This window comes from Hordeum vulgare, chromosome 7H (genome assembly GCF_904849725.1).
Source record: "Hordeum vulgare subsp. vulgare chromosome 7H, MorexV3_pseudomolecules_assembly, whole genome shotgun sequence".
Taxonomy (NCBI): Eukaryota; Viridiplantae; Streptophyta; class Magnoliopsida; order Poales; family Poaceae; genus Hordeum; species Hordeum vulgare.
Genome location: NC_058524.1, coordinates 280,016,108 through 280,031,791, shown reverse-complemented (window position 1 = coordinate 280,031,791; position 15,684 = coordinate 280,016,108).

Here is a 15,684-nt window from a genome sequence, read left to right as displayed (position 1 = left end):
TTTTTCTGTGTTCAAAATGCACCATTCAAAGCCACATCATCAATTTACAACCCTTTCTGACTTCATTTGTTATTTTTCATGCATTTACTTATTATTTTGAGCTATAAGACCATGAAATTGAAAAGCATTTGAAATGAAATCTGAAAAGGTTCCAAGTTGGCATGGTATCATTATTTCACCCACATAGCAGGTGCAAGAAAGTAGAGAGGCTTACGGCAAAAACTGGATGTACTTCGTGTACAAAACGGACAATCTCGTTCGAAGTATCGGGTTCCATACGGAAACTCATCTTTTACAAAGGGATTTCAATTTTTTTAACTTATTTGAACCCCCTTGTTGTTCTGTGTTCAAAATGCACCGTTCAAAGCCACATCATCCATTTACAACCCTTTCTGACTTCACTTGTTATTTTTCATGCATTTACTGATTATTTTAGGCTATAAGACCATGAAATTGAAATGCATTTGAAATGAACTGTGAAAAGTTTCCAAGTTGGCATGGTATCTCATTTCAACCACATAGAAGGTGCAAGAAAGTAGAGGGGCTTACGGCAAAAACTGGATGAACTTCGTGTACAAAATAGACAATCTCCTTCGACGTATCACGGTGTCATACGGAAACTCGTCTCTTACAAAGGGATTTCAATTTTTTTGAACTTATTTGAACCCCCTTGTTTTTCTGTGTTCAAAATGCACCATTGAAAGCCACATCATCAATTTACAACCCTTTGTGACTTCATTTATTATTTTTCATGCATTTACTGATTATTTTGAGCTATAAGACCATGAAATTGAAAAGCATTTGAAATGAACTCTGAAAAGGTTCCAAGTTGGCATGGTATCATCATTTCACCCACATAGCATGTGCAATAAAGTAGAGAGGCTTACGGCAAAAACTGTATGCACTTCGTGTACAAAACAGACAATCTCCTTCGAAGTATCACAGTTTCATACGGAAACACGTCTGTTACAAAGGGATTTCAATTTTTTTGAACTTATTTGAACCCCCTTGTTTTTCTGTGTTCAAAATGCACCATTGAAAGCCACATCATCAATTTACAACCCTTTCTGACTTCATTTGTTATTTTTCATGCATTTACTGATTATTTTGAGCTATAAGACCATGAACTTGAAAAGCATTTGAAATGAACTCTGAAAAGTTTCCAAGTTGGCATGGTATCATTATTTCACCCACATAGCAGGTGCAAGAAAGTAGAGAGGATTCCGGCAAAAACTGTATGAACTTCGTGTACAAAATAGACAATCTCCTTCGAAGTATCACGGTGTCATACGGAAACTCGTCTGTTACAAAGGGATTTCAATATTTTTGAACTCATTTGAACCCCCTTGTTTTTCTGTGTTCAAAATGCACCATTGAAAGCCACATCATCAATTTACAACCCTTTGTGACTTCATTTGTTATTTTTCATGCATTTACTGATTATTTTGAGCTATAAGACCATGAAATTGAAAAGCATTTGAAATGAACTCTGAAAAGGTTCCAAGTTGGCATGGTATCATCATTTCACCCACATAGCATGTGCAAGAAAGTAGAGAGGCTTACGGCAAAAACTGGATGCACTTCGTGTACAAAACAGACAATCTCCTTCGAAGTATCAGGGTTTCGTACGGAAACTCGTCTGTTACAAAGGGATTTCAATTTTTTTGAACTTATTTGAACCCCCTTGTTTTTCTGTGTTCAAAATGAACCATTCAAAGCCACATCATCAATTTACAACCCTTTCTGACTTCATTTGTTATTTTTCATGCATTTACTGATTATTTTGAGCTATAAGACCATGAAATTGAAAAGAATTTGAAATGAAGTCTGAAAACGTTCCAAGTTGGCATGGTATGATCATTTAACCCACATAGCATGTGCAAGATAGTAGAGAGGCTTACGGCAAAAACTGGATGCACTTCGTGTACAAAACAGACGATCTCCTTCGAAGTATCACGGTGGCATACAGAAACTCGTCTGTTACAAAGGGATTTCAATTTTTTTGAACTTATTTGAACCCCCTTGTTTTTCTGTGTTCAAAATGCACCATTGAAAGCCACGTCATCAATTTACAACCCTTTGTGACTTCATTTGTTATTTTTCATGCATTTACTGATTATTTTGAGCTATAAGACCATGAAATTGAAAAGCATTTGAAATGAACTCTGAAAAGGTTCCAAGTTGGCATGGTATCATCATTTCACCCACATAGCATGTGCAAGAAAGTAGAGAGGCTTACGGCAAAAACTGGATGCACTTCTTGTACAAAACAGACAATCTCCTTCGATTTTTTTGAACTTATTTGAACCCCCTTGTTTTGCTGTGTTCAAAATGCACCATTCAAAGCCACATCATCAATTTACAACCCTTTCTGACTTCATTTGTTATTTTTCATGCATTTACTTATTATTTTGAGCTATAAGACCATGAAATTGAAAAGCTTTTGAAATGAACTCTGAAAAGGTTCCAAGTTGGCATGGTATCATTATTTCACCCACATAGCAGGTGCAAGAAAGTAGAGAGGCTTACGGCAAAAACTGGATGTACTTCGTGTACAAAACGGACAATCTCGTTCGAAGTATCGGGTTCCATACGGAAACTCGTCTTTTACAAAGGGATTTCAATTTTTTTAACTTATTTGAACCCCCTTGTTTTTCTGTGTTCAAAATGCACCGTTCAAAGCCACATCATCCATTTACAACCCTTTCTGACTTCACTTGTTATTTTTCATGCATTTACTGATTATTTTAGGCTATAAGACCATGAAATTGAAATGCATTTGAAATGAACTCTGAAAAGTTTCCAAGTTGGCATGGTATCTTATTTCACCCACATAGAAGGTGCAAGAAAGTAGAGAGGCTTACGGCAAAAACTGGATGAACTTCGTGTACAAAATAGACAATCTCCTTCGACGTATCACGGTGTCATACGGAAACTCGTCTCTTACAAAGGGATTTCAATTTTTTGAACTTATTTGAACCCCCTTGTTTTTCTGTGTTTAAAATGCACCATTGAAAGCCACATCATCAATTTACAACCCTTTGTGACTTCATTTATTATTTTTCATGCATTTACTGATTATTTTGAGCTATAAGACCATGAAATTGAAAAGCATTTGAAATGAACTCTGAAAAGGTTCCAAGTTGGCATGGTATCATCATTTCACCCACATAGCATGTGCAAGAAAGTAGAGAGGCTTACGGCAAAAACTGGATGCACTTCGTGTACAAAACAGACAATCTCCTTCGAAGTATCACGGTTTCATACGGAAACACGTCTGTTACAAAGGGATTTCAATTTTTTAACTTATTTGAACCCCCTTGTTTTTCTGTGTTCAAAATGCACCATTGAAAGCCACATCATCAATTTACAACCCTTTCTGACTTCATTTGTTATTTTTCATGCATTTACTGATTATTTTGAGCTATAAGACCATGAACTTGAAAAGCATTTGAAATGAACTCTGAAATGTTTCCAAGTTGGCATGGTATCATTATTTCACCCACATAGCAGGTGCAAGAAAGTAGAGAGGCTTCCGGCAAAAACTGTATGAACTTCGTGTACAAAATAGACAATCTCCTTCGAAGTATCACGGTGTCATACGGAAACTCGTCTGTTACAAAGGGATTTCAATATTTTTGAACTTATTTGAACCCCCTTGTTTTTCTGTGTTCAAAATACACCATTGAAAGCCACATCATCAATTTACAACCCTTTGTGACTTCATTTGTTATTTTTCATGCATTTACTGATTATTTTGAGCTATAAGACCATGAAATTGAAAAGCATTTGAAATGAACTCTGAAAAGGTTCCAAGTTGGCATGGTATCATCATTTCACCCACATAGCATGTGCAAGAAAGTAGAGAGGCTTACGGCAAAAACTGGATGCACTTCGTGTACAAAACAGACAATCTCCTTCGAAGTATCAGGGTTTCATACGGAAACTCGTCTGTTACAAAGGGATTTCTATTTTTTTGAACTTATTTGAACCCCCTAGTTTTTCTGTGTTCAAAATGCACCATTGAAAGCCACATCATCAATTTACAACCCTTTCTGACTTCATTTGTTATTTTTCATGCATTTACTGATTATTTTGAGCTATAAGACCATGAACTTGAAAAGCATTTGAAATGAACTCTGAAAAGGTTCCAAGTTGGCATGGTATTATCATTTCACCCACATAGCATGTGCAAGAAAGTAGAGAGGCTTACGGCAAAAACTGGATGCATTTCGTGTACAAAACAGACAATCTCCTTCGAAGTATCGGGTTTCGTACGGAAACTCGTCTGTTACAAAGGGATTTCAATTTTTTTGAACTTATTTGAACCCCCTTGTTTTTCTGTGTTCAAAATGCACCATTGAAAGCCACATCATCAATTTACAACCCTTTGTGACTTCATTTGTTATTTTTCATGCATTTACTGATTATTTTGAGCTATAAGACCACGAAATTGAAAAGCATTTGAAATGAACTCTGAAAAGGTTCCAAGTTGGCATGGTATCATCATTTCACCCACATAGCATGTGCAAGAAAGTAGAGAGGCTTACGGCAAAAACTCGATGCACTTCTTGTACAAAACAGACAATCTCCTTCGATTTTTTTGAACTTATTTGAACCCCCTTGTTTTTCTGTGTTCAAAATGCACCATTCAAAGCCACATCATCAATTTACAACCCTTTCTGACTTCATTTGTTATTTTTCATGCATTTACTTATTATTTTGAGCTATAAGACCATGAAATTGAAAAGCATTTGAAATGAACTCTGAAAAGGTTCCAAGTTGGCAAGGTATCATTATTTCACCCACATAGCAGGTGCAAGAAAGTAGAGAGGCTTACGGCAAAAACTGGATGTACTTCGTGTACAAAACGGACAATCTCGTTCGAAGTATCAGGTTCCATACGGAAACTCATCTTTTACAAAGGGATTTCAATTTTTTTAACTTATTTGAACCCCCTTGTTGTTCTGTGTTCAAAATGCACCGTTCAAAGCCACATCATCCATTTACAACCCTTTCTGACTTCACTTGTTATTTTTCATGCATTTACTGATTATTTTAGGCTATAAGACCATGAAATTGAAAAGCATTTGAAATGAACTCTGAAAAGGTTCCAAGTTGGCATGGTATCATCATTTCACCCACATAGCATGTGCAAGATAGTAGAGAGGCTTACGGCAAAAACTGGATGTACTTCGTGTACAAAACAGATGATCTCCTTCGAAGTATCAGGGCTTCATACAGAAAATCGTCTGTTACAAAGGGATTTCAATATTTTTGAACTTATTTGAACCCCCTTGTTTTTCTGTGTTCAAAATGCACCATTCAAATCCACATCATCAATTTACTACCGCCCTTTCTGACTTCATTTGTTATTTTTCATGCATTTACTAATTATTTTGAGCTATAAGACCATGAAGTTGAAAAGCATTTGAAATGAACTCTGAAAAGGTTCCAAGCTGGCATGGTATCATAATTTCACCCACATAGCATGCGCAAGAAAGTAGAGAGGCTTACGTTAAAAACTGGATGCAGTTCGTGTACAAAACAGACAATCTCCTTCGAAGTATCAGGGTTTCATACGGAAACTCGTCTGTTACAAAGGGATTTCAATTTTTTTGAACTTATTTGAACCCCCTTGTTTTTCTGGGTTCAAAATGCACCATTCAAAGCCCCATCATCAATTTACAACCCTTTCTGACTTCATTTGTTATTTTTCATGCATTTACTGATTATTTTGAGCTATAAGACCATGAAATTGAAAAGCATTTGAAATGAACTCTGAAAAGGTTCCAAGTTGGCATGGTAACATCATTTCACCCACATAGCATGTGCAAGAAGGTAGAGAGGCTTAAGGCAAAAACTGGATGCACTTCGTGTACAAAACAGAAAATCTCCTTCCAAGTATCAGGGTTTCATACGGAAACTCGTCTGTTACAAAGGGATTTCAATTTTTTTGAACTTATTTGAACCCCCTTGTTTTCGTGTGTTCAAAATGCACCATTGAAAGCCACATCATCAATTTACAACCCTTTCTGATTTCACTTGTTATTTTTGATGCATTTACTGATTATTTTGAGCTATAAGACCATGAAATTGAAAAGCATTTGAAATGCAGTCTGAAAAGGTTCCAAGTTGGCATGGTATCATCATTTCACCCACATAGCATGTGCAAGATAGTAGAGAGTCTTACGGCAAAAACTGGATGCACTTCGTGTACAAAACAAACGATCTCCTTCGAAGTATCAGGGTTTCATATGGAAACTCGTCTGTTACAAAGGGATTTCAATTTTTTTAACTTATTTGAACCCCCTTGTTTTTCCGTGTCAAAATGCACCATTCAAAGCCACATCATCAATTTACAACCCTTTGTGACTTCATTTGTAATTTTTCATGCATTTACTGATTATTTTGAGCTATAAGACCATGAAATTGAAAAGCATTTGAAATGAACTCTGAAAAGGTTCCAAGTTGGCATGGTATCATCATTTCACCCACATAGCATGTGCAAGAAAGTTGAGAGGCTTACGGCAAAAACTGGATGCACTTCGTGTACAAAACAGACAATCTCCTTCGAAGTATCAGGGTTTCATGAGGAAAATCGTCTGTTACAAAGGGATTTCAATTTTTTTGAACTTATTTGAACCCCCTTGTTTTTCTGTGTTCAAAATGCACCATTCAGAGCCACATCATCAATTTACAACTCTTTCTGACTTCATTTGTTATTTTTCATGCATTTAATGATTATTTTGAGATATAAGACCATGAAATTGAAAAGCATTTGAAATGAACTCTGAAAAGGTTCCAAGTTGCCATGGTATCATCATATCACCCACATAGCATGTGCAAGAAGGTAGAGAGGCTTATGGCAAAAACTGGATGCACTTCGTGTACAAAACAGACAATCTCCTTCGAACTATCAGGGTTTCATACGGAAACTCGTGTGTTACAAAGGGATTTCAATTTTTTTGAACTTATTTGAACCCCCTTGTTTTTCTGTGTTCAAAATGCACCATTGAAAGCCACATCATCAATTTACAACCCTCTCTGACTTCATTTGTTATTTTTCATGCATTTACTGATTATTTTGAGCTATAAGACCATGAACTTGAAAAGCATTTGAAATGAACTCTGAAAAGTTTCCAAGTTGGCATGGTATCTTATTTCACCCACATAGAAGGTGCAAGAAAGTAGAGAGGCTTACGGCAAAAACTGGATGAATTTCGTGTACAAAATAGACAATCTCCTTCGAAGTATCACGGTGTCATACGGAAACTCGTCTCTTACAAAGGGATTTCAATTTTTTTGAACTTATTTGAACCCCCTTGTTTTTCTGTGTTCAAAATGCACCATTGAAATCCACATCATCAATTTACAACCCTTTGTCACTTCATTTATTATTGTTCATGCATTTACTGATTATTTTGAGCTATAAGACCATGAAATTGAAAAGCATTTGAAATGAACTCTGAAAAGGTTCCAACTTGGCATGGTATCATCATTTCACCCACATAGCATGTGCAAGAAAGTAGAGAGGCTTACGGCAAAAACTGGATGCACTTTGTGTACAAAACAGACAATCTCCTTCGAAGTATCACGGTTTCATACGGAAACACGTCTGTTACAAAGGGATTTCAATTTTTTTGAACTTATTTGAACCCGCTTGTTTTTCTGTGTTCAAAATGCACCATTGAAAGCCACATCATCAATTTACAACCCTTTCTGACTTCATTTGTTATTTTTCATGCATTTACTGATTATTTTGAGCTATAAGACCATGAACTTGAAAAGCATTTGAAATGAACTCTGAAAAGTTTATAAGTTGGCATGGTATCATTATTTCACCCACATAGCAGGTGCAAGAAAGTAGAGAGGCTTCCAGCAAAAACTGGATGAACTTCGTGTACAAAATAGACAATCTCCTTCGAAGTATCACGGTGTCATACGGAAACTCGTCTGTTACAAAGGGATTTCAATATTTTTGAACTTATTTGAACCCCCTTGTTTTTCTGTGTTCAAAATGCACCATTGAAAGCCACATCATCAATGTACAACCCTTTGTGACTTCATTTGTTATTTTTCATGCATTTACTGATTATTTTGAGCTATAAGACCATGAAATTGAAAACATTGGAAATGAACTCTGAAAAGGTTCCAAGTTGGCATAGTATCATCATTTCACCCACATAGCATGTGCAAGAAAGTAGAGAGGCTTACGGCAAAAACTGGATGCACTTCGTGTACAAAACAGACAATCTCCTTCGAAGTATCACGGTTTCATACGGAAACTCGTCTGTTACAAAGGGATTTCAATTTTTTTGAACTTATTTGAACCCCCTTGTTTTTCTGGGTTCAAAATGCACCATTGAAAGCCACATCATCAATTTACAACCCTTTCTGACTTCATTTGTTATTTTTTATGCATTTACTGATTATTTTGAGCTATAAGACCATGAACTTGAAAAGCATTTGAAATGAACTCTGAAAAGTTTCCAAGTTGGCATGGTATCTTATTTCACCCACATAGCAGGTGCAAGAAAGTAGAGAGGCTTACGACAAAAACTGGATGAACTTCGTGTACAAAATAGACAATCTCCTTCGAAGTAGCACGGTGTCATACGGAAACTCATCATTTACAAAGGGATTTCAATTTTTTTGAACTTATTTGAACCCCCTTGTTTTTCTGTGTTCAAAATGCACCATTGAAATCCACATCATCAATTTACAACCCTTGGTGACTTCATTTAATATTTTTCAAGCATTTACTGATTATTTTGAGCTATAAGACCATGAAATTGAAAAGCATTTGCAATGATCTCTGAAAAGGTTCCAAGTTGTCATGGTATCATCATTTCACCCACATAGCATGTGCAAGAAAGTAGAGAGGCTTACGGCAAAAACTGGATGCACTTCGTGTACAAAACAGACAATCTCCTTCGAAGTATCAGGGTTTCGTACGGAAACTCGTCTGTTACAAAGGGATTTCAATTTTTTTGAACTTATTTGAACCCCCTTGTTTTTCTGTGTTCAAAATGCACCATTGAAAGCCACATCATCAATTTACAACCCTTTCTGACTTCATTTGTTATTTTTCATGCATTTACTGATTATTTTGAGCTATAAGACCATGAACTTGAAAAGCATTTGAAATGAACTCTGAAAAGTTTCCAAGTTGGCATGGTATCATTATTTCACCCACATAGCAGGTGCAAGAAAGTAGAGAGGCTTACGGCAAAAACTGGATGAACTTCGTGTACAAAATCGACAATCTCCTTCCAAGTATCACGGTGTCATACGAAAACTCGTCTGTTACAAAGGGATTTCAATTTTTTTGAACTTATTTGAACCCCCTTGTTTTTCTATGTTCAAAATGCACCATTGAAAGCCACATCATCAATTTACAACCCTTTGTGACTTCATTTGTTATTTTTCATGCCTTCACTGATTATTTTGAGCTATAAGACCATGAAATTGAAAAGCATTTGAAATGAACTCTGAAAAGGTTCCAAGTTGGCATGGTACCATCATTTCACCCACATAGCATGTGCAAGAAAGTAGAGAGGCTTACGGCAAAAACTGGATGCACTTCGTGTACAAAACAGACAATCTCCTTCGAAGTATCAGGGTTTCATACGGAAACTCGTCTGTTACAAAGGGATTTCAATTTTTTTGAACTTGTTTGAACCCCCTTGTTTTTCTGTGTTCAAAATGCACCATTGAAAGCCACATCATCAATTTACAACCCTTTCTGACTTCATTTGTTATTTTTCATGCATTTACTGATTATTTTGAGCTATAAGACCATGAAATTGAAAAGCATTTGAAATGAACTCTGAAAAGGTTCCAAGTTGGTATGGTATCATTATTTCACCCACGTAGCAGGTGCAAGAAAGTAGAGAGGCTTACGACAAAAACTGGATGTACTTCGTGTACAAAACAGACAATCTCCTTCGAAGTATCGGGTTCCATACGGAAACTCGTCTGTTAAAAAGGGATTTCATTTTTTTTGAACTTATTTGAACCCCCTTGTTTTTCTTTGTTCAAAATGCACCATTCAAAGCCACATCATCAATTTACAACTCTTTCTGACTTCATTTGTTAGTTTTCATGCATTACTGATTATTTTGAGCTATAAGACCATGAAATTGAAAAGCATTTGAAATGAACGCTGAAAAGGTTCCAAGTTGGCATGGTATCATCATTTCACCCACATAGCATGTGCAAGAAGAGGCTTACGGCAAAAACTGGATGCACTTCGTGTACAAAATAGACGATCTCCTTCGAAGTATGAGGGTTTCATATGGAAAATCGTCTGTTAGAAAGGGATTTCAATATTTTTGAACTTAGTTGAACCCCCTTGTTTTTCTGTGTTCAAAATGCACCATTCAAATCCACATAATGAATTTACAACCGCCCTTTCTGACTTCATTTGTTATTTTTCATGCATTTACTGATTATTTTGAGCTATAAGACCATGAAATTGAAAAGCATTTGAAATGAACTCTGAAAAGGTTCCAAGTTGGCATGGTACCATAATTTCACCCACATAGCATGTGCAAGAAAGTAGAGAGGCTTACGACAAAAAATGGATGCACTTCGTGTACAAAACAGACAATCTCCTTCGAAGTACCAGGGTTTCATACGGAAACTCGTCTGTTACAAAGGGATTTCAATTTTTTTGAACTTATTTGAACCCGCTTGTTTTTCTGGGTTCAAAATGTACCATTCAAAGCCCCATCATCAATTTACAACCCTTTCTGACTTCATTTGTTATTTTTGATGCATTTACTGATTATTTTGAGCTATAAGACCATGAAATTGAAAAGCATTTGAAATAAACTCTGAAAAGGTTCCAAGTTGGCATGGTAACATCATTTCACCCACATAGCATGTGCAAGAAGGTAGAGAGGCTTATGGCAAAAACTGGATGCACTTCGTGTACAAAACAGACAATCTCCTTCGAAGTATCAGGGTTTCATACGGAAACTCGTCTGTTACAATGGGATTTCAATTTTTTTGAACTTATTTGAACCCCCTTGTTTTTCTGTGTTCAAAATGCACCATTGAAAGCCACATCATCAATTTACAACCCTTTGTGACTTCATTTGTTATTTTTCATGCATTTACTGATTATTTTGAGCTATAAGACCATGAAATTGAAAAACATTTGAAATGAACTCTGAATAGGTTCCATGTTGGCATGGTATTATCATTTCACCCACATAGCATGTGCAAGAAATTGGAGAGGCTTACCGCAAAAACTGGATGCACTTCGTGTACAAAACAGACAATCTCTTTCGAAGTATCAGGGTTTCATACGGAAACTCTTCTATTACAAAGGGATTTCAATTTTTTTGAACTTACTTGAACCCCCTTCTTTTTCTGTGTTCAAAATGAACCATTCAAAGCCACATCATCAATTTACAACCCTTTCTGACTTCATTTGTTATTTTTCATGCATTTACTGATTATTTGGAGCTATAAGACCATGAATTTGAAAAGCATTTGAAATTAACTTTGAAAAGGTTCCAAGTTGGCATGGTATCGTCATTTCACCCACATAGTAGGTGCAAGAAAGTAGAGAGGCTTACGGCAAAAACTGGATAAACTTCGTCTACAAAACAGACATTCTCCTTCGAAGTATCAGGGTATCATACGAAAACTCGTCTGTTACAAACGGATTTCAATATTTTTGAACTTATTTGAACCCCCTTGTTTTTCTGTGTTCAAAATGCACCATTCAAATCCACATCATGAATTTACAACCGCCCTTTCTGACTTCATTTGTTATTTTTCATGCATTTACTGATTATTTTGAGCTATAAGACCATGAAATTGAAAAGCATTTGAAATGAACTCTGAAAAGGTTCCAAGTGGGCATGGTATCATAATTTCACCCACATAGCATGTGCAAGAAAGTAGAGAGGCTTACGTTAAAAACTGGATGCACTTCGTGTACAAAACAGACAATCTCCTTCGAAGTATCAGGGTTTCATACGGAAACTCGTCTGTTACAAAGGGATTTCAATTTTTTTGAACTTATTTGAACCCCCTTGTTTTTCTGGGTTCAAAATGCACCATTCAAAGCCCCATCATCAATTTACAACCTTTTCTGACTTCATTTGTTATTTTTGCATGCATTTACTGATTAGTTTGAGTTATAAGACCATGAAATTGAAAAGCATTTGAAATGAACTCTGAAAAGGTTCCCAGTTGGCATGGTAACATCATTTCACCCACATAGCATGTGCAAGAAGGTAGAGAGGCTTATGGCAAAAACTGGATGCACTTCGTGTACAAAACAGACAATCTCCTTCGAAGTATCAGGGTTTCATACGGAAACTCGTCTGTTACAAAGGGATTTCAATTTTTTTGAACTTATTTGAACCCCCTTGTTTTTCTGTGTTCAAAATGCACCATTGAAAGCCACATCATCAATTTACAAACCTTTTTGACTTCATTTGTTATTTTTCATGCATTTACTGATTATTTTGAGCTATGAGACCATGAAATTGAAAAGCATTTGAAATGAACTCTAAAAAAGGTTCCAAGTTGGCATGGTATCATTGTTTCACCCACATAGCAGGTGCAAGAAAGTAGAGAGGCTTACGGCAAAAACTGGATGTACTTTGTGTACAAAACAGACAATCTCCTTCGAAGTATCGGGTTCCATACGGAAACTCGTTTGTTACAAAGGGATTTCAATTTTTTTGAACTTATTTGAACCCCCTTGTTTTTCTTTGTTCAAAATGCACCATTCAAAGCCACATCATCAATTTACAACCCTTTCTGACTTCATTTATTATTTTTCATGCATTTACTGATTATTTTGAGCTATAAGACCATGAAATTGAAAAGCATTTGAAATGAACTCTGAAAAGGTTCCAAGTTGGCATGGTATCATCATTTCACCCACATAGCATGTGCAAGATAGTAGAGAGGCTTACGGCAAAAACTGGATGCACTTCGTGTACAAAACAGACGATCTCCTTCGAAGTATCAGGGTTTCATACGGAAAATCGTCTGTTACAAAGGGACTTCAATATTTTTGAACTTATTTGAACCCCCTTGTTTTTCTGTGTTAAAAATGCAGCATTCAAATCCACATCATCAATTTACAACCGCCCTTTCTGACTTCATTTGTTATTTTTCATGCATTTACTGATTATTTTGAGCTATAAGACCATGAAATTGAAAAGCATTTGAAATGAACTCTGAAAAGGTTCCAAGTTGGCATGGTATCATAATTTCACCCACATAGCATGTTTAAGAAAGTAGAGAGGCTTACGGCAAAAAATGGATGCACTTCGTGTACAAAACAGACAATCTCCTTCGAAGTACCAGGGTTTCATACGGAAACTCGTCTGTTACAAAGCGATTTCAATTTTTTTGAACTTATTTGAACCCCCTTGTTTTTCTGGGTTCAAAATGCACCATTCAAAGCCCCATCATTAATTTACAACCCTTTCTGACTTCATTTGTTATTTTTCATGCATTTACTGATTATTTTGAGCTATAAGACCATGAAATTGAAAAGCATTTGAAATAAACTCTGAAAAGGTTCCAAGTTGGCATGGTAACATCATTTCACCCACATAGCATGTGCAAGAAGGTAGAGAGGCTTATGGCAAAAACTGGATGCACTTCGTGTACAAAACAGACAATCTCCTTCGAAGTATCAGGGTTTCATACGGAAACTCGTCTATTACAAAGGGATTTCAATTTTTTTGAACTTATTTGAACCCCCTTGTTTTTCTGTGTTCAAAATGCACCATTAAAAGCCACATCATCAATTTACAACCCTTTGTGACATCATTTGTTATTTTTCATGCATTTACTGATTATTTTGAGCTATAAGACCATGAAATTGAAAAGCATTTGAAATGAACTGTGAATAGGTTCCAAGTTGGCATGGTATTATCATTTCACCCACATAGCATGTGCAAGAAAGTAGAGAGGCTTACGGCAAAAACTGGATGCATTTCGTGTACAAAACAGACAATCTCCTTCGAAGTATCGGGTTTCATACGGAAACTCGTCTGTTACAAAGGGATTTCAATTTTTTTGAACTTACTTGAACCCCCTTCTTTTTCTGTGTTCAAAATGAACCATTCAAAGCCACATCATCAATTTACAACCCTTTCTGACTTCATTTGTTATTTTTCATGCATTTACTGATTATTTTGAGCTATAAGACCATGAAATTGAAAAGCATTTGAAATTAACTTTGAAAAGGTTCCAAGTTGGCATGGTATCATCATTTCACCCACATAGCAGGTGCAACAAAGTAGAGAGGCTTACGGCAAAAACTGGATACACTTCGTCTACAAAACAGACAATCTCCTTCGAAGTATCAGGGTTTTATACGGAAACTCGTCTGTTACAAACGGATTTCAATATTTTTGAACTTATTTGAACCCCCTTGTTTTTCTGTGTTCAAAATGGACCATTCAAATCCACATCATCAATTTACAACCGCCCTTTGTGACTTCATTTGTTTTTTTTTAGGCATTTACTAATTATTTTGAGCTATAAGACCATGAAATTGAAAAGCATTTGAAATGAACTCTGAAAAGGTTCCAAGTGGGCATGGTATCATAATTTCACCCACATAGCATGTGCAAGAAAGTAGAGAGGCTTACGTTAAAAACTGGATGCACTTCCTGTACAAAACAGACAATCTCCTTCGAAGTATCAGGGTTTCATACGGAAACTCGTCAGTTACAAAGGGATTTCAATTTTTTTGAACTTATTTGAACCCCCTTGTTTTCCTGGGTTCAAAATGCACCATTCAAAGCCCCATCATCAATTTACAACCTTTTCTGACTTCATTTGTTATTTTTCATGCATTTACTGATTATTTTGAGTTATAAGACCATGAAATTGAAAAGCATTTGAAATGAACTCTGAAAAGGTTCCAAGTTGGCATGGTAACATCATTTCACCCACATAGCATGTGCAAGAAGGTAGAGATGCTTATGGCAAAAACTGGATGCACTTCGTGTACAAAACAAACAATCTCCTTCGAAGTATCAGGGTTTCATACGGAAACTCGTCTGTTACAAAGGGATTTCAATTTTTTTGAACTTATTTGAACCCCCTTGTTTTTCTGTGTTCAAAATGCACCATTGAAAGCCACATGATCAATTTACAACCCTTTCTGACTTCATTTGTTATTTTTCATGCATTTACTGATTATTTTGAGCTATAAGACCATGAAATTGAAAAGCATTTGAAATGAACTCTGAAAAGGTTCCAAGTTGGCACGGTATCATAATTTAACCCACATAGCATGTGCAAGAAAGTAGAGAGGCTTACGGCAAAAAATGGATGCACTTCGTGTACAAAACAGACAATCTCCTTCGAAGTACGAGGGTTTCATACGGAAACTCGTCTGTTACAAAGCGATTTCCATTTTTTTGAACTTATTTGAACCCCCTTGTTTTTCCGGGTTCAAAATGCACCATTCAAAGCCCCATCATCAATTTACAACCCTTTCTGACTTCATTTGTTATTTTTCATGCATTTACTAATTATTTTGAGCTATAAGACCATGAAATTGAAAAGCATTTGAGATAAACTCTGAAAAGGTTCCAAGTTGGCATGATAACATCATTTCACCCACATAGCATGTGCAAGAAGGTAGAGAGGCTTATGGCAAAAACTGGATGCACTTCGTGTACA